Source organism: Eurosta solidaginis, chromosome 2 (genome assembly GCF_040869045.1).
Source record: "Eurosta solidaginis isolate ZX-2024a chromosome 2, ASM4086904v1, whole genome shotgun sequence".
Taxonomy (NCBI): domain Eukaryota; kingdom Metazoa; phylum Arthropoda; class Insecta; order Diptera; family Tephritidae; genus Eurosta; species Eurosta solidaginis.
Genome location: NC_090320.1, coordinates 228431118 through 228455419, shown reverse-complemented (window position 1 = coordinate 228455419; position 24302 = coordinate 228431118). Strand labels below are relative to the sequence as shown.

The 24302-nt window shown below is 37.0% G+C and overlaps 1 protein-coding gene across 8 annotated transcripts in view; it reads right to left on the bottom strand.

Annotated features, from left to right (window-relative positions):
- The window catches only part of ed (echinoid), a 660012-nt gene that overhangs the window by 203940 nt on the left and 431770 nt on the right, over window positions 1-24302 (bottom strand). The gene's annotated exons all lie outside the window — the stretch shown is intronic.

The window sequence follows — 24302 nt, the reverse complement described above, 5'->3', positions numbered from 1 at the left end:
CTCTAGAATGTGTTTGTACGATATGGGTATCAAATTAAAGGTATTAATGAGGGTTTTAAAAAGGAGTGGTGGTTGTTGTATAGGTGGTCGCCTTTTCGAGATATCGCCATAAAGGTGGACCAGGGGTGACTCTAGAATGCGTTTGTACGATATGGGTATCAAATGAAAGGTGTTAAAGAGTATTTTATGAGGGAGTGGGCCATAGTTCTATAGGTGGATGCCATTTAGGGATATAGCCATAAAGGTGGATCAGGGTTGACTCTAGAATGCGTTTGTACGATATGTGTATCAAATGAAAGGTGTTAATGAGTATTTTAAAAGGGAGTAATCCTTAGTTCCATAGGTGGACGCCGTTTCGAGATACCGCCATAAAGGTGGACCAGGGGTGACCCTAGAATTTGTTTGTACAATATGGGTATCAAAAGAAAGGTGTTAATGAGTATTTTAAAAGGGAGTGGGCCTTAGTTCTATAGGTGGACGCCGTTTCGAAATATCGCCATAAAGGTGGACCAGGGTGACTCTAGAATGTGTTTGTACGATATGGGTATAAAATTAAAGGTATTAATGAGAGTTTTAAAAGGGAGTGGTGGTAGTTGTATATGTGAAGGCGTTTTCCAGATCGCGACCAAAATGTGGACCAGGGTGACACAGAACATCATCTGTTGGATACCGCTAATTTATTTATATATGTAATACCTGCCAAGATTTTAAGGGTTTTTTATTTCGCCCTGCGGAACTTTTTCATTTTCTTCTACTTAATATGGTAGGTGTCACAACCATTTTATAAAGTTTTTTCTAAAGTTATATTTCGTGTCAATAAACCAATCCAATTACCTCACCATGTTTCATCCCTTTTTTCGTATTTGGTATAGAATTATGGCATTTTTTTCATTTTTCGTAATTTTCGATATCGAAAAAGTGGGCGTGGTCATTGTCGGATTTCGTTCATTTTTCACACCAAAATAAAGTGAGTTCAAGTAAGTACGTGAACTAAGTTCATTAAAGATATGTCGATTTTTGCTCCAGTTATCGTGTTAACGGCCATGCGGAAGGACAGACGAAAGACTGTGTATAAAAACTGGGCGTGGCATAAACCGATTTCGCCCGTTTTCACAGAAAACAGTTAACATCATAAAATCTATGCCCCTACCAAATTTCAAAAGGATTGGTTAATTTTTGTTCGACTTATGGCGTTAAAAGTATCCTAGACAAATTAAATGAAAAAGGGCGGAGCCACGCCCATTTTGAAATTTTCTTTTATTTTTGTATTTTGTTGCACCATGTCATTACTGGAGTTGAATGTTGACATAATTTACTTATATACTGTAAAGATATTAAATTTTTTGTTAAAATTTTACTTTAAAAAATTTTTTTTTTAAAGTGGGCGTGGTCCTTGTCCGATTTTGCTAATTTTTATTAGGCGTACATATAGTAATAGGAGTAACGTCCCTGCCAAATTTCATAATGATATCTTCAACGACTGACAAATTACAGCTTGCAAAAGTTATAAATTACCTTCTTTTAAAAGTGGGCGGTGCCACGCCCATTGTCCAAAATTTTACTAATTTTCTATTCTGCGTCATAAATTCAACTCATCTACCAAGTTTCGTCGCTTTATCTGTCTTTGGTAATGAATTATCGCACTTTTTCTGTTTTACGAAATTTTCGATATCGAAAAAGTGGGCGTGGTTATAGTCCGATATCGTTCATTTTAAATAGCGATCTGAGATGAGTGCTCAGGAACCTACGTACCAAATTTCATCAAGTTACCTCAAAATTTACTCAAGTTATCGTGTTAACGGACGGACGGACGGACGGACGGACGGACATGGCTCAATCAAATTTTTTTTCGATCCTGATTATTTTCATAAATGGAAGTCTATATCTATCTCGATTCCTTTATATATGTACAACCAACCGTTATCCAATCAAACTTAATATACTCTGGGAGCTCTGCTCAACTGAGTATAAAAAGGCACACTTATATTTTCAATTACTTTCAATAAAAAAATAAATAAAACTTTTCAACTTAGAAAAATATATAAAATCTCTAGAGACGCATATTTACTGCTTTCAACCTTCATATACATACATATATACATACATAACTTCTCTTGGGATTAGTTAAACAATAACCGTATCACACACAAACTATTAAATAGCAAATGTCAAATGGCAAGGGTCTCATAAGACGTTGAAGTCCCCGAGCAAATGAAACCGCAAAACAAATAAGCTATTTTGGTCTTTTCAAAGAAGATCGAGCTTAGAAACAAATTTAGTAGCAAAGCAAGCAAAACAGAAATTGGCAAAATAGGCAGCCAAGGATTTGGTTAAGCCACCAAAGGCATACACAGCCAATGACGAAGCAGTTAAAAAGAATTTTTATTTATTTTGGGTGTCTGGCGGCTTAACAGTAAAGCGTACGTAAGCTACATTTTCAACAGCAACAACAACATATTTGCTATTAGCAGTAGCAACAGCTACAAGAATTGCAAAACGGAAATATCATTAAAATACAAAGCAATAAATTAATGCCAAGATTAGCGTAGGATTTTCATGCCTAATATAGAAGGCAGTAAAATGTTGGCGCCGCCGCTTAGCAAAACAGTGAAATGAAAACTGAGCTGAAACAAATAAACCTGCATACATAAATTTTAATTTCCCCTTATTAAGACTTCGACTGTTCATTAACACAAAATTTAAGATTTGATTTGATTTAAAGCGCGATTCTAAATAAAATTCTTCACTAACACTCGCACTCATTTTTTCAGTACTTGGATCATTTCATGGAAGAACGTAAATTTTCAATGCCAATGTATTTAAATATATAGTACACCTCAACGTAAGCAGGAAGAAAGTGGAAAGACAACAGTGAAACAGTAACCGGTGATGTTGCTGATTTGTAAAAAACGAATAGATTGAGGTTCGGCACTAGAGAGGCCAAGCTGAAAGTTTTCCCAGCAGCGACAGCACCAGACAACAACCTTGAGGAGATGGACGAGGTCAACAGACTCTTGGACGAGCTCAACTTGGCAGCGCCAAGTGGGGGTGCGGCCCCGTTAACTCCGAGCAGAATGCAAAAGCGTACCCGGTCCATTGATAAGAGTGGCGCAGAGCAACCTACATCAAGTAGAAATTGCTACGGATAACCTTATAGTTCTTCTTAGGAAGGACATTGATATATGCCTGGTGCAGGAGCCTCGGGTTTATCGTTTAATGATAATGGGCTACGGGCCACATGTTGAGACACTAAACCTGTGGCGTGCGTCCTCTTTTTTCTTACAAAATTTCATTACCTGCGACTTCAGGAAGGAGTCAGGAAGCGGTCGAAGCTTAACGATCGCTTGGGCGTATATGGCTCACGATGAGCCGCACCCGCGAGTAGGTGAGACCCTTAAAAAATGAAATAAACGGAAATAAGATGATGGCCACGCCAGATACGAGATATGTGGTAGCATCGATATGAATGAAAGGGGTAATTCTCTTTTTGATTTTATTTGGTATCAAATAACCTCCGTATATATAACAGGGACAAAGATCTCGCCTTTGTTTTCCACAGTTCAGAGAACTTTGCAGGGTGGGAGAAAGTCTTTGATATGACGATGCTAACTGATTTCGAAAGTCAAAACGAACATCTTGGAGTCGATACAATAGGATTGTCAGTGACAGGCTCAGTAAACAAGACGTTAGCATACAAAGTTGCTAGTCCAATTTCAACTTTGTGGAACATGGGTGAAGAAGGTGAATCCCTGAACATTTTAAATATGCTGACTTTCCGGATGACCCCGAAGAGGCAGCACAAACAGAAACAGTACAGAAGGAAGCAATTGACGGGTTAACAGGAAAGATCCTGGCAGAAAATAAAATTGTCTGGCAAATAAATAGCTTTTGTCCATATAAATCAGCAGGGATTGATGGCTTTCTGCCTATTATGCTGCACCAGACTGAAAAATCTTTGGTTAAAGAACTAAAAAAAAAAAACATTTGAGAGATTGATTGATATACACATACGGGAACTTCTTGATAATATTCCCCTTTCCACGGCATAACATGCGTATCTGTGAAGAAAATCCACAAAAACAGCGCTGCGTGGTTGGCGCGAACAGTGGAGAAATCACTTATGCATAAACAATTTAGTCAAACCGCGTTTAACGCTAAAGCTGACGCGATAAGATCCGCCTTCGGTAAGGCAAAGGTTGAGGAACCAGTAAACAATTGGATCTCCTCTCTTCCTCTTAGCCGGGAGGTATCAGGTGAGCTGGGGAGAGCACGAATCAGTAAGCAGTTATGTAGACGCACACTACAAGGTGGGGCGCTCTCTCCTCTGCTACGGCTCATTACCATAAACCATATTATATCAAAACGCGATACAGTTGATGTACAGATTGTGGCGTACGCTGACGTTGTGCCGATCCCGATTTAGCGAAATTTAGAATTTTTACGTGAACAAAAGTCCGCAAAAGTGGAAGAACACCGCGGGCTGTGCAATGGCTCGAATACAATTAAAGTAGGAAAAGGAATTTATTGAGTAAGTCTAGGTCATGCACCCATAAATTTATAGCGGTCTGCACCGGTCATTGGACTTTAGGCAAGCATTTGAAAAATATGAATATTGCGACCACGTACGTAATTGTAGTACTAACCGTTCTTTTTTGTGGTTTACAAATGGATACCATATTACTTCTTATTGAAAGTTCTTTTCTACTTTTCGCTAACGTCAAAATTTCATATTTAATCTTTCGTTCTAGCGCAATAAACCAATTCAAGCTTTCCTCTACTTCGAGAGATTTAATGACAACTTTGATAACTTGTTTGCTTTTGTAAGCTAAATATACATGCAAAATTGTTTGCGTAACTCTTAAGTTAGCAAACTTTAATGAACTATTACCGGCTAAGAATTATTCAAAGCGGATTAATTTGACGCGCTGAGTTGATTAATTTGTTGGTGAAGGAAATCGGTGTATGTGGCTTAATGATTTATTGAGCTTGTTTGCATACAATGATAGAGGTATATAATTCGAGAAAATTTGTTTATAGTATGTTTAAAATTCAAGGAAAAGTTTTCTTGCATTTCCAGATCAGATATTTCATAATCAATGGCGAATTTAATGACTTCTTTATTTATTGTTAGCACACAAATTAAACACAAATGCTACTTACAATATGGTGGGCTTATGTCGTGACAAGGCACTTCTAAAAATTCAAATAAAAAGCTGACCTTTTTACAGGTTCACTTAATATAAATAGGAAAGAAGATAACAATTATTTTTTTGGATCACCCTAGTGTACAGTAATGCAATTGACTCAACGCTTAAAATAGTAGGACAATTTTACACTTTAATGTATTTCAGTGGTGATTTGGATTAGTTCCAAGCGTTCATGAATATGAGTCACCGATATCGAACTTTAAATATAAAAACTCAATATGGCGGAGAGTTTCATGCGAATGACTTAAGTAATTGAAACACCACAAAGAAGTCTCAGATCTGGAAATGCGATACATGTATTATTGCACTGAGTCCGAAACCGGTATCAAAATTAACCTAGTGAGGCTCTGTTCGGCCCTAGGTTCAAAAACGCTCAATTGCCAGTCTTGCGGTCTTTGGAGTAAGAGCCACACCACGACCTACCATCGGATTCATATTCAGCGCATCAAAACGCCTTGCATTACTAATGTTGCATTGCCAGATTCGGTTATGACTGATTTTGAATCATGACGAGCTCTGTAATGGTGTCTATGACATCCGTGAACTTTAGGTTTTTGTGTTTTTTTATTTTTTATATACATAAAAGTAGAACAAAAATTAATTTTAGATGACCTCGATTTACTCCGGGGATAACATTGTAAATAATTTCGAAATTATTCCCAAAAAAATCACTGAGATGATTGCAAAAGATGTGCTGAAATAATTCGCCAGAAAACAATATCTAAATAGTGCCAGAAAACAATATCTAAAAATCACCAAAAACAGTCCCAAAATAATATAAGACCGTTATAGTCCCGACAAAGTCCCGAAATTGTTTCAAAATTTTTTCGAATCAGTACAGAACTAACCATAAAGAATCTTAAAATAGTCACGAGGAGATCCTGAAAACAAATCCAAAATAATATTGAAATGGCTCTGAAACCTCTAAATTACAGAGAAAATAGTTACGAACTAATACCGTTATCATACCGAGAGCAATCTCGGAATGATCTCCAAACTAATCCAGGATGCTGCCTGAAGGTGAGAACTATTATGAAATAGTTTCGAAACTGTGCCGAAATCATCCCGAACACAATTCTTAGCATCAGTCTTGAGATACCTTCGAAATATTTCCGAAATTATCACAAAACGGTAAATTTTCAAAAAAGTCGTATTATGTATGTTGATTGAGAAGAAGTTTTCGTGACGAAAAAGCATAGATTATAAGGTAGTAAAACGCATTATTGGAACTATACCTTCCTCTTCAGGAGATAACCCAAAAGAAAGGCGTATACCTTACTGTGTGCAAAAGAACTTGCTAGGCAAGGCGCGACCAATGCGATGCTTTCCGACAAATAACGCTTAGGTACCACATGCAAGCTTGTACTTAAATAATACATCCAACGGCAATCCAACGATAGATCACTATAAACCACATGGTGTCGCACAACTAAGCGAAACTGGCCAAAATGGGGTCCCATGAGATCCCGAAACGGTTACACCATTATAAGGGATGCATCCTCCATACTTGTAGCAGTGCTAATAGGGCTCTGTTTATTGTTAGGCATGCCGAAAGGCTAGGAGTGCCCTATCTATCATCTTTGCCTGTAGAATTTTAAGGGTGACGAAAAGGAGGTAACGGGTGTCAGAGAGCGCTGTCTAAGAGCGTTCTTATTATCCAGAATCAGTTGCAGCAAGGGTTTTTGACATCTTTTTAGCTTTTATCAGGTACTCGACATAGTTCGAAGAGGACAGCTGATACTGACCACGCTTCCGCGGAAGACACATCCAGTAAACCTTACCTTAGGTATGAATGTGGAACAAATTTGATTTTGGTGTGACAAAAATTTAGCATATTATGCGAATATTAGCAGTTTCGATACGCCACTGTACTGCTAGTAATAAATGCTGTTCAACAACAACAAGGCAAGAAGATGAAATAGAAACCAGCCAACATACATGTACACAGCAATAAAAACTGCATATTACTCAGCCACATACACACACTAACCTGGGTCGATTTTTATGGGCGAAAGTTGGCCGATATCGCGCCATCGATTTTTCGATAGGATTTAGGCTCAGGAAAAAAAGTTCCACTACGCATACCCAAAAAAATAATTTTCGAGCCAGCGAAAATTTTTTTTTTTTGTTTTTTTTTTTTTTTTATTTGATTTTTAAGGTTTTTTTCATGACCTACTAAACAAATTTTCATACGTACACCCTGTCCGAACCAAAAATGTCCGCTAAAGATGTATACATATGAAATTTTTTTTAGTAAGGTCATGAAAAAACCTTAAAAATCAAAAAAAAAAAAAAACAAAAAAATTGTATTTTGTTTTTGGAAAAAAATTATTGTTCTGGCCTTGAGCTCGAATCGAAACTTGAATCATTTATCAATAGGCCGATAAAAACAAAAACAAACAAAAAAAAAAAAAAAACAAAAAAAAAATTTCGCAGGCTCGAAAATTATTTTTTTGGGTATGCGTAGTAGAACTTTTTTTCCCGAGCCCAAATCCTATCGAAAAATCGATGGTGCGATATCGGTTAATAAATCGACCCAGTCTAATATACACACTTAAACATAGAAGGCAACAGTGAGTATGAGATGCAGAGGTATGACAGAAGTAAATAAGCAACTAATAGAGGAGGCTGTTCGCGAGAAGTCTAGATCCTGGGAGAAACAGGCGAAAGAGACACCTGAGTAGCATAAAAGCTAAGGAATTGTGAATTAGTTTGATTTTTAAACGATATATGTGAAGTATGCGAATTCATTAAATTGTGAAGATCTACCACCATAGAAGTACGGTTAATAAAGATAATTTTATATACAGAACATTTGCGTTTATTTATTCAACAGTTCAGTGATACGAACAAAAGAAAAAAGTGCAGGAACGTCGAGAGATTCAGAGAATTTTTAGAAGGAACCTTATAAGTTGTAATTGCTAGTTTAGTGCGGCAGAATGTTCAAAATATCGGAAATCGCAAATATAGATTAAACTGACTTCACCACTTGGAACTGCCAGCAAAACAGGACAAGTTCTTTTTTCACAAAGCAGCCCAATTTGGCCTTTGATGTACTACATTACCTTAGTCTGTTTATTAGTGACCTTACTGCAAATTATTTTACTTGATAGCTTCATATATTCCGGATAAGAATGCTGAAGAATGAAATGTGCCACATATTTACATTTTTCAGAGCTCACAGCCAAATTATATTTCAAGCATTGAAGATATTTAAATTTCAAGCATTGAAGATTCTAAATTAACTAACAAAGGAAATGAAAAACAAAGCAAAACCCACAAAAATTAATTTCAATCATTAATTCTGATACGTCGCAACTAAATTCCGTTTAAAATATCTGACTCAACTGAAATTAATCCAACAAAATACTCAAATTTCTCAAACCACCGCCTACTCTTTAGTTACATGCTTTTAAGATTTGAAAATGCTATTCAACAACATAATTTATTTAACCGAAATGCCGCGCCTAAGAATTTTCGAATGTAATAATTAAAGTTTAATCAAATATATATACACTCAAAAAAATTTTGGTTTCTAAAAACGAGCAAAACAGCTATAAAAACATGAAAAAACTGTACATGATATTTTTCTACAAAAGTCCTTCCCTAAATCTGGGCAGCATAAATGCGTTACGCTCTTTTCCCAATACTTTCTGGCACTAGACTGGCGGATCAGTGTTCTATGAACGCCTAGAAGCTTCAGCTTTGTGGATTTAAGTCGCTTCATACGACAGTTTTTCCTTTTCGCAGTACAATGCTAAGCCACTTAACCCGGTCGAATCTATGGTTAAAATCGAAAGCAAAATATAAATATTTCCAGAGAAAAAAATCAGAAGCGGAACTTGCACTAGCGATATAATTATGTAGACTTAAAGCAAGTCGAAATTGGAATTCAAATCATTTCAAATCCGAAACCAAAAGTTGAACAAGAATAGCCAGTATTAGGACTGAAACTGAAATGAAGATATTGGAATTTAAACTTGCACTGCCAGCGTAAATGGTACCACAGACAAAACGAACGAAACTATAAATCAAATTGCAATAGTAAGCGTAACCACAACTGAATCTGGAACTGCGGCGTCCTTCACTGAACTGAAACCGAAACTAGAAGCGAACCTAAAACGAAGACTGGAATCATAGCAGAAGCTAAAAGCCTAAGCGAAACTCAAATCGGGACTGAGACGGAAAACGGAGCTTAAGCTGCTTATGAGGAAATAAAATGGAGAACCTGAATCGTAACTGGAGCCGATATCGATAACGGAAGCCTAACCAGGAATGCGAGCTGACACAAAGGCCGAATTTAAAGTAAAACAAGTAAGGACGGGACAGTCCTCGGATGTGCCGAATACTTCATACCTTTCATGAATGGGGCTGAACAATAATCTTATCCCATTCGTAATATCCAAATAATCGGATGTATAAGATAAGAAATATATAGTGAACAGATGTACATACCTAATCGATTTTTAAGATAAATATAAAATAAAAAATGGCAAAAAACACCCTTATCTGAACGATCGGTTGTATGGGATATATATTATATATAGCTCCGATCGAAATGATTTTGCAGGAAATCCTCTATGATATATTAGAATACATATCACCGAGTTTCACGTTTAAACTTTCTAAATTGTGGCAGGAATGACCAAAATTGTCTTATCTGAACGATCGGTTGTATGGGAGATATATGTTATAGTGGTCCGATCCTACCGGATACGACAAATGTCTAATATAATACAAAAATACATCCTTGTGCTAAATTTCATTGAGATATCTCAAAATTTGAGCGACTAGTTTGCGTTCAAACAGACAGACGGAGGGACAGACGGACATGGTTATATCAACTCAGTTCGTCGCCCTGATCAATTCGATACACTTAATGGTGAGTCTATCTTCTATATTTCTCAACGTTACACACATCGGATCAAAGTTAATATACCATTTCATGTTCATGAAAGGTATAACAAGTAAGGAAGGCTAAGTTCGGGTGTAACCGAACATTACATACTCAGCTGAGAGCTATGGAGACAAAATAAGGGAAAATCACCATGTAGGAAAATGAACCTAGGGTAACCCTGGAATGTGTTTCAAATGGAAGGTATTAAAGAGTATTTTAAGAGGGAGTGGGCCATAGTTCTATAGGTGGACGCCTTTTAGAGATATCGCCATAAAGGGGACCAGCGGTGACTTTATAATGTGCTTGTATGATATGGGTATCTAATTAAAGGTATTAATGAGGGTTTTAAAAGGGAGTGGTGGTAATTATATATATGAGGGTGTTTTCGAGATATCGACCAAGGTGACCCAGAATATCATCTGTCGAGTACCGCTAATTTATTTACATTTGTAATACCACGAACAGTATTCCTGCCAAGATTCCAAGGGCTTTTGATTTCGCCCTGCACCTTTTCATTTTCTTCTACTTTATATGGTAGATGTCACACCCATTTTACAAAGTTTTTTCTAAAGTTATATTTTGAGTAAATAAACCAATCCAATTACCATGTTTCATCCCTTCTTTCGCACTTGGTACAGAATTATAGCATTTTTTTCATTTTTCGTTATTTTTGATATCGAAAAAGTGAGCGTGGTCATAGTCGGATTTCCTCCATTTTTTATACAAATACAAAGTGAGTTCAGATAAGTAGGTGAACTGAGTATAGTAAAGATATATCGATTTTTGCTCAAGTTATCGTGTTAACGGCCGAGCGGAAGTACAGACAGTCGACTGTGTATAAGAACGGGCGTGGCTTCAACCGATTTCGCCCTTTTTCACAGAAAACAGTTATCGCCATAGAATCTATGCCCCTACTAAATTTCACAAGGATTGGTAAATTTTTGTTCGACATATGGCATTAAAAACATCGTAGACAAATTTGAATGAAAAAGGGCGGAGCCATGCCCATTTTGAGATTTTCTTTTATTTTTGCATTTTGTTGCACCATATCGTTACTGGAGTTGAATGTTGACATAATTTACATATATACTCTAAAGATATTAAATTTTTTGTTAAAATTTCACTTAAAAAAAAATTTTTTTAAGTGGGCGTGGTCGTCCTCCGATTTTGCTAATTTGTATTAAGCATACATATAGTAATAGGAGTAATGTTATTGCCAAATTTCATTATGATATCTTCAACGACTGCCAAATACAGCTTGCAAAACTTTTAAATTACCATCTTTTAAAAGTGGGTGGTAATAATCAAAAAAATTTTCTACTAAAACGAATTTGAAAAAAAAAAAAAAACTGTCTGAATGAAAGTTGTTGGAAATATTTTGAACTTATTTTAGCTGTAAAGAAAAAAAATTGTCCATAAGAAATTTGTTAAAAATGATAATATAATAGTTAAAAGTTCATTTTAGGCTAATTTCTCATAATTTAAGCCTGATGTCTCTACTGAAACAGATTCTGAAATGTCCTTAAAATACTTTTAAAGTAAGCCCAATATATTTTTCCTACAATTCTATCAGAAGCTATGATAATTTTTTGGCCAAACCCTATATTCAAATGCAAAATATCTATTTTGCAAAAGTGGGGACCTCGAAATCGGACTTAGAGCTATGGTGTCTTCAGTAATTTTTCTTAGAATCATCTGTAGATTAAGTTTTTGCTATACTCCTTATGGAAAAAATGCATCCATACAATTTGACGCATTCTAATGTATATACATCTACATTAGCGGGTAAGAAAAAATGCTTATCACCACAGTTAAATCATTCGCTACAAACCGTGTTGTATTGAATAGCGCAGACACGCCCCTTCGTTGGTCATAGTGTACAACCTAAAGCTGAATTGGTTGCGATGAACACTCGACACACGCGCTTTTTGGTCACAGAAGTGGATAATAGTATAGAGATAAAATGGAAAGAAATATTTCAGTTGGAACTGAGTATAATGCATACTGAAATTTAGCAGTACTAATTTTCTGTGCAACAATTTTATAAGTGTAGATAAAGTTACGCACTTAGCAGTCCATATAAAGTTTAAGTGCATATGTATATACATGTAAAAAACACAGCTTTTATCTGTGTTCACAAGCAACAATCGTCTAAGTTATATCTTTTTACACGGGACTTAAGCGATAATTGTTTATGACCACAGTTATATGTTTCATACAAAAATTAAGAAATCCTTACTCAATAAATTTAAATTTATCTCAATTTAAAGAAAAATTGTGTTTTTTCCTTTATTTTGGGAATTATTTTTTTCTGTGTGTATACATACAAAAGTTGTTTTTAATAGGCAATATTTTGCTGAAGCTTTCAGGCAAAATAAAACCCGCAAATTTCTTTTGTGGGTGGTGTCTTTAAACAATTAATCACAGCTAAACCAAGTTTAAAGTAAAAACAACAGCAAAAATGTTAAAAATTAATGAAACAAAGTTGATGGTGTAGTATTGCGCATTATTTTCATATTTCATAGCAGAAGATGTAATTAAACAATTAATTTTCATGTAGATAAAGTTTCTATTGAAAGCTACGCCTACTTTTTAAACGGTTTTATTTAGCTTGACTCTGTGTAGCGGCAGACATGCCGTTGTTTATGAATTTTGTAAGTAAAACTTAAGTAACTGCCCGATAAGCTACAAGCTTTAAACTTGGAATATAGTTCAGAACCGGACGACAATGCAATTCTAAGAAAAAAAAAACTCCGATAGGTGGCGCATGGATCGAAATATTTTAAAAAATCGTATATGTGCTCCGATTTGGCTCATATTTGGAACACATATTACATACAGAAATAGAAACCGCTTTACGAAAAAAATTCCGCTAGCTACGACAAGGATCGAGATATTAAATATACTCCATTTGGTTCATATTTGGAACAAATATTACATACAGTCCGGTAGATCCCCCAGCAGGTTAGGGGGTCAGAGTATACCCGCGGTAGGTATGCCTGTCGCAAGAGGCGACTAAAATACCAGATTCAAAAGGTTGTGTAGCGCAACCATTTCAGGTTGCCAGCGCAATATATAGCTTCTCCAATCCCAATTGTAAACCTTACTTATAAGTTGCGAATTCTGTTTCATTAACAGCCGAGGCTCTGGCGACACTGATCTCCTCATGGATCTAGGGGATGGGAGGGCGGTATGGCCAAGAAGGTCGCATGTGGTCATAACAAATCGTTCCAGAGATGGGCGGGCTTGCTATCGGAACGTATGGGATCTGCATTCGGCAAAGGAACGTCAACATCGATAACACTCCCCAAGGCCTTCGGGGAGTGTCCTTATAGCTACAACAACAACAATAGTCCCGTCTAAGTGTCATCAATATACTTTGGAGTTCGAGGGCGGACAAGCATACGAGGCGCCGAGTCGCGTAAAGTCTTTGGAAGGATTATGTATTGAGGACTTAGATTGTAACAAAAATAATGAGTCACTAAATGAACTAAATAGAGTGAGAAATAACAGGCACTTAAATAAATACTATAAACTTGAAAATAAAGTAATTTAAAAATTTGCTTAAGTTAAACGGTTTTATTGAAAGCAATACTTACATTAAGTAATAATAAAACTAAAAGCTAGAAAATAATTAAGTAGGCCCTAGGTACTAGTCCCCACACTCCTCATCAATCTAGGGCTTTGATCAGACAATTAAATAAAAGCGTTGGACGCTTGAAATTTCTATTTGTGGTCATAAGTAAGACCAACTGAGCCCTAATCAGGCTATACTACCCCTCACGTCTTTAGAAATTTCACCCGCCCAAGACTTTTATTTATTTGCCTGATCAACGCCCTAGATTGATGACGAGAGTGACGACTAGCACCTAGGACCTACCAAATTATTTTCTAGCTTTTAGTTTTATTATTACTTAATGTAAGTATTGTTTTCAGTAAAACCATTTAACTTTAACATTTTTTTTAAATTATTTCATTTGTTATACTTATTAGTCTTTAATTTTTTTTCTTTTGTTAATTATTGCTTTTTTTTTTACACAAAAGTTTTGTTTGTTTGTTGTTTGCAAGCTTTTATTATTTGCATTAAAATTCCATCACATTTAAAGAAATTCACAAGAATATGTTTGTTTGTTTGTTTGTAAGTTTTAAGCTTTTAAGTTTGGTCAAGTCATAAAATGAAATTTGTTTGATTTTCTCTTTCCTTGTTATTCGCAACGTGCCTGCGGATGGGTGCGTGTGCGTTGTGCAGAGAATGTGCGTGCCAAATTTGTGCACGTTTAAGCAAATATTTTTGATTTCGCCTAAACTTTTATTTGATAAGTAAATTTGTTTGTTGTTAAACTTTAAGCCAGTTTAACTGAATGTAGATTGATTTGGCATAATGTGGGAAATAATCTTTTTATTTTTCTTTTGTTTTTTGTTTTTCTTTTTTTCTGATTTGAGCGACATTTTAAACATACATACTTTAAATGCGGAAATGTTAAAGCCTAGTCAATTTCGATGTGTAAAGCGTGTGCAGATCTAGGAAACGAAAGTTTTAAAGTTACTAGTTTAAGATGGGTTTCGCCGAAGGCTGGGGTAGAACTCAATCAATCCAGATTCGATAACGCACATATTTCCTTTCTAAATGAATGCAGATAACTATGTTGCGGGTATTTGGCTCAGACGTACACATACACACACACACACACGCCGTGGTGGATAATTGTAAATAGTTAATATTAGAGGGGAATTGTAACCAACCGCTGATGTACGGAAGGGGTGACAGGCGTAGGATCGATGGAAAACGTTTGCCTGCCGATGAAATAGCTGGACAGGCGGCAAAAATCGGGTGAGCGGTGTATCGGTTGGCGGACACCTTACAGTTGCTGGCGTAATCTGTGAATCTTGACTGGATTTGCAGCGGAATAATGTGCTATCGACCAGTAGAAGCGGCTACGATATTTGTCCAGGCGGGGGGGGGGGGCTTTGACGAATCGGTGGATCGTTTCCCAAGCAACTGGTGGTTTATAGAATCGATTCCCTACAAGTAGAATATGACAAACCGGTGGATTACGGAGAATAGGATTGGTGAGTTGGCGAGACGCAGATGATAAATCGGTTGTTTATTTGGATAGATTTCTGAGCAACTTAAGGCTGGTGAAATCGATATCGAGAATGTTCCAGGCTGGCCATAGACATACTTACGAGGGCGTTGGACGCACCTGTGTCAGGGAGAAGAAGGTAGGAATTAGGTTCCTTCACGCACAATTTACGGAAACACCAAAACTTAGTGGGCACCGAGCTCACCTACTGTAGAAAGGTAGCTGTGCTGTGCAAGTTCAGGGACTAACATTTAACATCATAAACAGTTCGCGTTTAGGCCATTGATGTGGCTAAATAAATAGCTTCGGGATTTTGAAAAGAACTTCGTCTACTTATTATCGATTGTGAATTATTATAGTCTAGTTATTGGTTTATTATCTCCAAATCATTGGCATCTTATTAATTATATTGAAGTTTATAATATTTTTTTAAATCAAAACAAACCGATAAGTCGTCGTTCATAAATCGATAACTTTTTGATGACAAATCGATTATGAACCAATAAGTTTTAGATACAAATATTTTTAGTTTTTCAATATCAAATCAATAACACGCCAATAATAAATCAGTAACTATCCGGTAACAACTCAATGAACTTTCTATAAGAAATTGATAATTTTATGATTACATGTCGATAATTTTTCGATAGCAAACCGATTATAAACAGTGCTGTTTTTTAGAAAACAAAGAACAAACTAAATAAAATGGTTGCGCTGTTTAAAATGGTGTACATATTTTTGCTTTATTTTCCATTTAAACAAAATTTTTATAAATTAAAAATTTTAATATTCCGCACGAATCATTATAATTTGCTCAATTTGAAAAGATTTAGTGGTGAGCAATCTCCTATTTATTTTGAGCACTAAATTGAATACTTTTTGATTTTCAACAAACGATTTTTTTTTATTTTCATATTCATTGTAGTTTCGCAATAACACAAACTTATTTAAATTTAAGAATATTAAGTTGCCATGATCGCGTTACACTTGACTGCTAAATACATACATATACATTCATAAATGGATCCAAAAACGTATATAGGTATAAACAGCTGCAGCCGTGGTGTGGTGGTAGCGTGCTCCGCCTACCGCATAAAAATCCAAGGTTCACGCCCCGGACAAAACAACATAAAAATTTAAGAAACAAGTTTTTTCAATTAGAAGAAAAATTTGAAGGATCACGACCAAAATTGGAAGAGAAGCTCAGCCCAAAATCTTTAAGGAGGCTATCCCTCCTTTTATTTATTTATTTACTAGCAGACCTAGCAGACGTTGGTCTGCCCTAAATTTGGCCAATCTGCATTTTTAATAAGCTTTTTCCGTCTAACTCTGCCCTCCCCCACCACTCTTCACTTTTTCCTGATCCTTTTATTCACTCCTCCTTCCGTCTTTTTCGCTTCTTCTATCTCCATATTCGTCTCATTCTATTTCTTTCCCCGTATCCTTCTACTTCTCTCTTTTCTCTTCTCTCACCTTCTTCTCATACTTCTTTATCCCTTATTGCCTGTCCCAGAGGGTGGTACGTATTTTGTTCCAGTCCCAGTCCCACTCGGAGTCTCAGTCCCGGCCCTAGTTCTAATTCCAGTTCCAGCCCGTCTCTGGTTAACTTCCTGCAAAAAAGGATCGTAAATACTAATATAGGCAAATTTATATACCAAATTTTCAAATTTTGAATTTTTTCAAAAAAAAATTATAACTCAAGAATGTCTAAATCGATTTGGGATTTCAAAATCAACTAACCATCATCTCTCCTTCCTGTCTCTTTCCTAAAAATGTCAAGGCAATCTTTCTATCCGTTCTCGAGGTATGGAGTGACAATCAAAATGTACACTTCTTTTTATATATATAGATATGCAGAGAAACCTCTCCTAACGGACACCTATATAAGGCGGACACATTTGGCAGAACAGTTTTTCATGAGCCTAGTTAAAGGTGAAATTCTTAGAAGAAATTTGCCTTCCGCTTGGCGCACACTCTCTTGGCCGAACGCGGACAGTTATTTGCTATAAAATGAGTTGAAAAACATCCACTGTGAAGACATGACTTCTTATCAGTGGACACTGAGATTTGTTTTCATAAAAAATCTATCAAAAACCTTTCCAGGACGGTCATTAATTTCTAGTAAGTGGACAAAGTGTGAGCATATTGTATATATTAAGCTGAAAACCCCAGCAAGAACTATGACCTATGAAATAAACCCATCCTATTGGAATATACTAGAAGTTTTCCATGGGCCACCCCATTAGTTTTTCCTAGACCAGAACATTCGATTTGACATGATTTTTGTAACCTTGTAACCTTACGCTTGTTTACACACTTTTCATGCTTGGTGCATCATATGCAGCTCATGTCTCCTGTCGCCTTTCCCAGTTCATCCGCCTGTTCGTTATCATCTATGCCCAGACTGGGGCTCTGAAACCATTGTAAGCTTCTCCCTGTTTCTTTGCGAGGTTGTCACCTCAAAATGACCGCCCGGTTAAGTTTACGCGACTGCAGTTCTCGCAGTTTTTTTTTCAGTATCACTCCCACTTTGTTCACAACTTCTACTTCAGCCTGAAATACTTTTTATTGATCTGCTAGATTGTGAGATCTTATTATTAGCGGATTGGCACAGTATACCATAGACAATTCCGATTCCATAAGTTTGGTTCCCTTGACGTATCCTGTATCGCATCCTCCTAAATTTCCGCGCCCTTGATGTACCCTTCTAACTTTTTTGGGACTCTAAGATCTCAACTGAAGCACAGCCTTAAGTGTTTTTTAGAGGAGTGCAGTAAAAAAAAATTCTTTGAAATAGAAAGTCCTGAGTACTTAATATGTCTAATAATTAAAAACTTTTAAAATAACTACCCACTCCCTTGGGCGGGCACCTCGCTGAGCGAACTAAAGTTGACTGACGGCGAGTGTTCACCTTAGGGAGGTTTCACTGTACATACATTAGTACAGCTAAGCCCTTTGCATTAATTTTGCTGCCGTGTAAAATAGTAGCATTTACACACACAACATTTTCGTATTTAATCACAAGTTATTGTTTTTTTTTTTTTTGTGGCTAACCGCTGTTTTCGGTACCACGCAAGCACAATTAGTCAAGCATCTTATAATTTTGATAAAATTTGGGTTTTTCGTTGGTATTAATTGAGCTTTTAGCGAATACTAAACACATACATACTGCGACGAATATTAGTGACACTAAGATCAAGATTTGGACTAAATGCTACTTTGGACTAGGTAGGCAATTGAAAAATAAAGTCCTCTCTCGGCGAACGAAAATCATACTCTACAAGTCACTTATCGTACCCGTCCTGCTATATGGGGCAGAAGCATGGACCGTGACAACAGCAGATGAAGCGGCTGTGGGAGTGTTCGAGAGAAAAGTTCTTCGAAAGATTTATGGACCTCTACGCGTTGAAGATGGCGAGTACCGAAGAAGATTTAATGATGAGCTGTACGAGCTATACGCAGACATCAACAAAGTCCAGCGAATTAAAACGCAGCGGCTGCGCTGGCTAGGCCATGTTATGCGAATGAATGATAATGCTCCGGCCAAGAAAGTGTTTCTATTGGAACCCGCCTATGGAAGCAGAGGGTGGCCCCCACTCCGTTGGAAGGACCAGGTGGAAAACGATTTAAACTCACTTGGTGTGACCAATTGACGCCGGTTGGCGGAGCGACTGGCGCGCCTTATTGGACGGCCATAACCGTTTAGACGGTTAAGCGCCAATTAAGTAAGTAAGTAAGTAAGATCACTAGTCTGATGCTAAGTAAATGAAGCCACAACAACAGTAAAGCAGGCAGTCACTTGTATCTACATAAACGAGTAAATCATTATGTCTACACCTATGTACGTACACACAGCAGAGAGAGACGCACAAACACATGCATATATCTTATCTGAGATGCTCCCAAAAGTAGGCAATCATCTGTGGAAGTAGCACTCACATATACACGCGCATGGGATATGCGAGAAGCTATAACAATCGTGCAGCTGGATATAGCTAAGAAATTTATAGCTGGTAAACGAGTAGCAAATTCTAGAAATAGAAACGCCTAGAAATATGTCAACGAGGAAACCAAAAAGTATAAAAGCAGCACCAGTTGAGGCACGACGAATCAGTTTATTTAAACACGCTATCTGTTGAGAAGTAGAAGTGTTATCGTGAAAGTAGTCAAACAAAGACCATTTTGCATTATTCAATATTGGAGTTATTTATTTGATAGTTTAGTGATTCGAAAGTTAGCAGAAAGTTGCAGATAAGCGGAATTTTGCACTAAATTCGCTACAATACATAAAAACATAGGCAAGTAGATGATTTGAAGTATTATTGCAGTGTTAAACCTAAATCATTTGTTAGACGATATTTGTTATAAAAAATTTTAAAGGAAAATAAATTTAATTAGAAATTGTGTTGTACTTGGTTCTTCTGTAAATTTTCTTTTTCCACTTGTGCATGTACATATATAACCTTTTGTACAAAATATTAACAACAAAAACATTACGTATACCCACATGTGTCCGTATTTTCGGGTGGTACCGATCTGTGTGTGTGTAATTTTTTCGTTTTAAAAAAAACCCAGTACTTATAATTTCTATCCCTAGCTCTACCTAAGGTAAGGTTCGGTAGGGTTGAACAGGTTCGTAAGGACCTCATAGGGTTTAGCTCTACCACAGATTCTACATGCTGTGTGTAAAAGTCAAAAATTAATTTTTTATTCACAATAAGTAATATTCATAAATTTTAATGAGGCAAAGTAATATTAAATTTGCTTGATATGCTTCCAGGAAGATTAAAGCCAAATTTCTGCTTTAAATTACATTTTTTCTGTAAATTGAAGGACTTTTTTGTAACCCATATAAATTTCTCTAAGAAGTTTCGAAGGATCAGAGGGCTAGCCAATCTACTGCCAAAGAGCCACTCAATTTTAATGAAACTAATTTCCTGAACTTGAATTGTAATTTTCCAAATTTACAAAGAGGATCTGTCCGACACTACAAGTAGCGTACAAAGAGGACCTGTAAATTTTGTGCAAATTTATTGTAACCTCGCTACCGGTTTTGGTAAGCTATGGGTTACTCTGGTCTGGGTTGAATAAACTGCGAATCTGTAAATATTTGTATTGAGCTTATAAACCTCCTAAGTCCCTTAGGTTGAACTGGCCGGTCCATGAGGACCTAGCATAGACCGAATGAGTCAGTAGTGTTACCAGAAGTTTGTTTTAACGACCAAACTGAAAAACCTATCAAAAACTAGGACCTATGTTATGAAACAACTCCATTCTCTTGGCAAATACTAGAAGCTTTCTAGGACTTAAGCCACCTGATGAGCCACATTGATGCCACATGAGTCTAGAGTCCTCTCTCTTTAATGGTAATAGCAACTTGGTTCGTCTAAGGTTGTAAGACCTACACAAAATCTTCGACACTCTACAGCCCCGCGCTTGAACCTATGCCTTTCCCGCTGGTCGATCATGTGTACATATCGCCTTGGTTTAATCTCGCCCAGTCTAATTGGGACGTCTACGGAGAAAGCTTCAAGGGATGCGCCCTTTTTAGCTAGTTCATCCGCTTTTTCATTCCCATCTATTCCCATATTCCCTGGGACCCAATGTAGATGTATGCTTCTCCCTGTCCTGATTTTCTCCAGAGACTGCTTACATTTGACCACGCATTTAGATGCTGTGCTATGCGATTTTATTGCCTTAATTGCTGCTTGACTGTCAATATAAAAGTTAGCACGGTTGCAGCATAAGCTATTCTCTTCCAGTGTTTCTACTGCTTTGGCTGCGGCTAATATTTCCGCTTGGAAAACGCTACAGTAATCTGGCAGTCTGTAGGATCTGTTTAATTCCGTATCAGCATAGTATACCGCAGACTATACTCCTTTCACTACTTTGGAACCATCTGTGTACACATGTATCGCCTCGTCCACCATTTGAGCACCCTTGCGCCAACCACCCACCTCTATTTTGGCCTTAAGATCTCCCTCGAATCTCAGATAGGGAAGTCCCTTTTTTGTACCAGTATTTTGTATGCTGTGTTATATGAATGTTTTACAAACCATTTTCATCATGTTCATCATTCTCAACGAAAATAAAGCATTTCGTTAACCCGTTTGGGCAAAAAGGCGTTTTCTCCGACAGTACCAGTAGGGGTACAAAGAGCACCCGGACTTATCGAACAGTGCTCGTAAGGATTTAAGCAGGCGAACAAAGAAGTCTTGTCCGAAAGGCGTATAAAGAGGGCCAGTCCAACAAAACCCATTCAGGAAACACAGATACAATATATAGGACATTCTCAAAAAAAATGGATCATTCCAACCCATATGAAGTTCAAAACTGTCTATAGTCGCATACTCCTTTGTGACTTATTTCGGATTCATTCTAGACAAATCGCATTTCACAAAACCAAAGTAGAGAGCGGTGAGCGTAAGTTTCTCTTTGATATTAACTGATGTATTTGTATAATATTGAGAGCTGTTCACTGTTGAAATGACCAATTAAATCAATACTTTTAACGGAAACCCAGTTTTATTGATTAAGAGTGTATATTTTCTATAGAATCTTGAGATCAACTAAACCAAAATTTGTTAGTTTTATTCCAGATATTGCTTGTGTCTCTTGTTGTTGTTGTTGTTGTAGCGATTAGGTTACTCCCCGAAGGCTTTGGGGAGTGTTATCGATGTGATGGTCCTTTGTCGGATACAGATCCGATACGCTCCGGTAACACAGCACCATTAAGGTGCTGGCCCGACCATCTCGGGAACGATTTATATGGCCACATTGAACCTTCAGGCCATCCCTCCCTCCCCACCCCCAAGTTCCATGACGAGCTTGGGGTCGCCAGAGCCTCGTCTGTTAGTGAAACGGGATTCGCCGCTCGAAGGTGAGGTTGACAATTGGGTTGCAGAAGCTATATATTGCGCTACACAACCCCTTGAATCCCATTGCTTGTGTCTAATTTGTTTCGTTGCTATTAGAGTAGCTCTACTGAGAACCGCCGCCGTGGGGTGATGGTAGCTTGCTCAACCATCCACACTGAAGATCCTGGGTTCACGGCCCGGGCAAAGCAACATCAAAAACATTAGAAACAGTTTTTTTCAATCAGAAGAAAATTTTTCTAAGCGGGGTCCCCCTTCGATAGTGTTTGGCAAGCACTCCGAGTGCATTTATGCCATAGAAAGCTCTCTGTGAAAACTCATCTGCTTTGCAGATGACGTTCGGTGTTGGCATAAAACAAGTAGGTCCGGTCCTGCCAAATTTTTTTGGAAAAATCAAGAGGAGTTCGACGCAAATTGGAAGAGAAGCTGAGCCTAAAATCTCTTCTGAGGCTATCGCGCCTGAGATTGCGAAGAATTCGCTTAAAGAAAAAGTAAAAAAATCATTGGTTTGAGTAATTGGCTTCTCTTCATAGGCAGAGTATTTACTAACTTGCTACTAAAGGCAATTGAGCATAACATGCCCGCGGTTAGTGCGAAAAAGAGACAGAGTGTACTAGACAAAAACTGTAATGGACGTCAGTCAGTACCTACATACCAATTCGTCAAGGGGCTGCTTATAAGATGGGCATTCGATGTGGCTAATGTATACACCAGCGATGGGCAAAACGGCTCGTATGAGCCTTTTGCTCATACGGGCACGCTTTGCAGATTTAAGTGCTAGGTGAGGGACGTTCAAGAGCAGGTATGTGGGCGAAGAACTCAGGAAGAGAATAATATACAAACACACATAAGATTTATAAAGAGAGAGTATTTGGCTTTATACATATGTGGAAAATAGAGCTGCAACCGCTCTTATTATGTTCAAGTTATTAAGCGTTTTAGGATAAACTAGCATTTACCGGCGGCTTCGCTCGCACTAAAGGCCACAAATATGTAATATCGCTTTTTTGATTCACAACTCGAACTGAATTTTCAGTTGTAATTTTAAAAGTTCCTTTTTGATTCAAGTCATAGACAAAGCAAGTTTTAAAATTAGAAAAATGGTCACCGTAAATTAAACACACATGCAACGCATGCTCCTACAATTTCTGCAGTGTAGATTTGATGATATATGTATGTGAGCTGAAGAAATTTGAAAATTCCTCCATAATTTGAAATTTATAAATGAAAGCAGTTATCTTTATAGTAAAACTGGTAAAATTAGTCATTTTTTATGCGATTGGTACCTTTTCTTATTTGTAAACTGATACATTTCTTTCTAGGCTCAGGGGGGCAACATTGCGAACAAGTCTGAAAAGGGTTTCGTTTTCCCACGATTGTATACGAAACGTGCATTAGTACATTTTTCTACTACTACCTCCTCTAATGCTACTACTTTAAAAATACTTTTTTAAATACTTTTATGTATATATTGCAAAATGAATCCGCTTGCATTTAATTAAATGTATGTGAAGGCGAAATGAATGTTAATAATGCGCTGCCTAACATAAAGTCGACTTCAGTCTATGGTTATTCCGTTTTTCATACTTCTTGCCAAAAAATGTATGTTTTTGTTTTGGTACTATTGCAACACAGTTTGGGTATTGGTTTTCGAGGTTGAGGGAGAATATTTTCATTTCAGTTTTTTAGTGTTTCCGCAACCTTCTTGCGATGAATATCGTTTGAGACGAAGCGTGCGATATTTCCAATGTATTTGTTTACTCCCCTAACACCCAAAAACACACAAACGTCTTATCAAGCACTCGCTGGCACTGAAACTGATTTAGGAGCCGAAAATAGGCCCAAATATGTGTTTCAATAAATTTTATGTGCGCGCAAATGGACGTAAACTGCTAACTGTTATTAGTTAGACAACGACTTTGAGACAACGCAATTGATTTGAGGGTGGTAGGAAAGTTTAAGTGAAATCACGGATGGTTAGTTAAGAAAACTGAGAGAAGTTTAAAACACAAAGTAAGCAAAATAATAATTAATTGAGCATTGTATATTTATAAATTTTTTCGTCTGCGGTAAAGTTTTCTCTTCAATATTTAAAAATCAGTTAATCAGTTGGCCACGTTTCTTCTTTCGCTCACGGTGCATATAAAAAATGTTTGATTAACAAATAAAAACAGGAAATATATCTACAGCGCAAACGAGAAGAGCAACGACAGTTTTATCAAATTTCGTCAACTAATTT